Genomic DNA, 3,149 nt, shown 5'->3' on the forward strand with positions numbered 1-3,149 from the left:
GGAGGGGGTGGGATGACAGAGGAATGAACTTCCGGTGGAGGGGGCGGGATATATATATATATATATATATATATATATATATATATTTCTTTCATTCTTTTATTTGTTTCAGTCATTTGACTGCAGCCATGCTGGAGTACCACCTTTAATTGAACAAATTGACCCCAGGATTTATTCTTTGTAAGTCTAATACTTATCCTATCGGTTTCTTTTGCCGAAACACTATGTTATGTAAACGTAAACACACCAACATCGCTTGTCAAGTGATGGTGGGAGGACAAACACAGATACACAAACAGACACACACACACACACATATACAACGGGCTTCTTTCAGTTTCCATCTACCAAATCCACTCACAAGGCTTTGGCCAGCCCAAGGCAATACTAGAAGACACTTGCCCAAGGTGCCATACAGTGGAACTGAACCCAGAACTATGTGGTTGGTCAGCAAGATACTTACCACACAGCCACAACTGCACCAATATATATATATTGGGTTTTCCCATAAATAATGTGGTCTTTTCAATTGCATGAACTAAAAGTCGGAGAGGGACAGGATAAACTACTTGCATCAACTTGCTATAAAAGCAGGTAGTAATTTTACCTTGTCCTTATTCTTAGTGCAAGTTTTTAAGAGTGTGGTTTGATTTTAAGCTACTTTTTTAAAGCTACAATGGAAGTGACAAAGGAGCATATTCGGCATATTTTGATTTATGAGTTCAATAAAGGCAACAATGCAACAGAAAGTGTGAGGAATATTAATTCAGTATATAGGGATCGGACAATAAGCGTAAGCCAGTATCAACAGTGGTTCCAGAAATTTCGAGCTGGAAACTACAGCCTTGAAGACGAGCCTTGTCCTAGAAGATCTATAGAACTCAATGAGGATGCCCTGCAAACTGGTGGAACAAAATCCCATCATAACTGTTGAGGAACTAGCAGAGAAGCTTGGATTTAGTCATTCAACCATTCATCGAGACCTGCATGCCACTGAAAAGGTCAGCAAATTGGGTCAATGGGTTCCTCACAAACTTTCTGAGTCTAACTTTCCGAGTGTGTGCTCGTCTTTGCTATCACGTCTCCTGAATAAACCATTTTTGGACCGAATAGTCACTGGTGATGAGAAATAGGTTCTCTATAAAAATGTCAAGCACTAAAGACAGTGGAGAGGAAAAGGAGAAACATCAGCACTCCAGGCTGAAGAAGGTCTTCACCCAACTAGGGTCCACAGAAGCTTTAAGTGAGTCCATGAGTAAAAAATTGTAATTTGTGTGTCCATATATAAATTTTGTTTACTAGGCGAGATACCTGTCTTTATTGAAATTTTCAAGATTTGCATTTGGAATTTATGTTATGAATATAACGAAATTGTTTCATTGTTAGTTTTTACTAACCTACAAACATATTTTATTTCAAAAATTTACATGTGCACATATGGGGTCCACAGATAGCTCTAAGGGTTCCACAAGCAAAATAAGGTTGGGAACCCCTGATCGAAACAATTTGAGTTGAAGAAACAGAACAAGGAAAGAGTTATATCCTGTAGTCAACAGACACATTTAAACCAATCCCAGGCAAAATCAAAATCAGCACTGTCCCCATTGTGACTTCATAACATAATCCATACCTGAACTCAAATTACTTTCGTGCATCTATGGCAAATAGATGCAGCTTCTTTTATTTTTAATTCTTTCTTTTCTTTTTAATCTTTTCCTTCAAATGCTTATACATAGAAATCAATGGGAATGATCAGTATTATTATTATTATTATTATTATTATTATTATTCTTAGGGCAGATGAAATATGCCAGATGAAATATTAAGCAGCATTTCTTCAAGCTTTACAGTCCAAGTTCAAATTTTACCAAAGTTGACTTTGCTTTTCATGTTCTTGGTGTTGAGGAAACAAGTAACAGTTGAGAATCAGGGTTGATGTAATCAACTAGACCCCTCCCAAAAAATTTCAAATCTTATAACTATAGTAAAAAGGATTATTATTATTATTATTATTATTAATCATTTTCATGTGACAATGTCACATAAAAGCACCCATTACACTCTGTAAAGTAGTTGGCATTAAGAATGGCATCCAGCCAGAGACACCATGCCAAAACAGACAACTGGGGCTTAGTGCCGTCCTCCTGCTTGCCAGCTCTAGTTAAACCATCCAACCCATGCCAGCATGGAAAACAGACGTTAAATGATGATGATGATGTGCTTTTTTGTCAGAATCAGGTTTTCACACACTAAATAAAGTACTCAATAAAAGAAACAAAGTTAATTATTTAAGTTTAAAAGTGACCAGCTGAGTTATAACCCTTTCTATTATAATTCTTTCCAAAGCTTGTAAATACAACTTTTGTGATGACTGAATATATATTTTCTTTTAGATCACAAAGAAAGTGAAAAGGAAAGGAGAAAATAAGAATAGATGAAAGGAAGAAAAAGGCACATATAAAAATTAGAAATATAGAAGCTACTCACAAATAAACTTCAGACATATGTGTGTGTGTGTGTGTGTGTGTGTGTGTGTGTGTATTAATAGTAATGTTAAGACAACAAAAGAATGAAAGAGACCTTGATATTATGTAAATAGAGGAATTTATACATACTATACCGACAGACATATATATATATATATATATATACTATACCTACAGATATATATATATGTATGTATATATGTGTGTGTGTATGTATGATATGTATGTGTCTATCAATATTTGTTTTTATGATATAAAGGAAACAATTTTAAAAAGGTGCAGGTGTGGCTGTATGATAAAAAGTTTGATTCCCAACCACATGGTTTCAGGTTCAGTCCCACTGAGTAGCACCTTGTGAGTGGATTTAGTAGACAGAAACTGAAAGAAGCCTGTCATATGTGTGTCTGCCTCCAACCACCACCACTTGACAAGTGGTGCTAGTGTGTTTACATCTCTGTAACTTAGCACTTTGGCAAAAGAGACCAACAGAATACTCTAAAAAATTTAACAGAAATTATATAAAGCCAAGATGAATTCAAAATACATCACAATCCGATGACGACTTAGCTGGTCAAAATTCAAAGTCACTATTAATACTAAATACTATTTTTGTTAAAGAATAACAAATATATATATATATATATATATATATATATATATATA

At 34.8% G+C, this 3,149-nt stretch overlaps 1 protein-coding gene and 1 long non-coding RNA gene across 2 annotated transcripts in view; one reads left to right on the plus strand and one right to left on the minus strand.

Moving 5' to 3' along the window:
- Positions 1-3,149, minus strand: part of LOC106873102 (rab-like protein 2A) — a 112,827-nt gene that overhangs the window by 75,045 nt on the left and 34,633 nt on the right. The gene's annotated exons all lie outside the window — the stretch shown is intronic.
- Positions 1-3,149, plus strand: part of LOC128250128 (uncharacterized) — a 28,209-nt gene that overhangs the window by 7,778 nt on the left and 17,282 nt on the right. Inside the window, exon 2 of the long non-coding RNA XR_008266251.1 lies at positions 113-180. This is a non-coding gene — a long non-coding RNA (uncharacterized LOC128250128). The remainder of the gene's footprint in view (positions 1-112; positions 181-3,149) is intronic.

Source organism: Octopus bimaculoides, chromosome 19 (assembly GCF_001194135.2).
Source record: "Octopus bimaculoides isolate UCB-OBI-ISO-001 chromosome 19, ASM119413v2, whole genome shotgun sequence".
Classification (NCBI taxonomy): domain Eukaryota; kingdom Metazoa; phylum Mollusca; class Cephalopoda; order Octopoda; family Octopodidae; genus Octopus; species Octopus bimaculoides.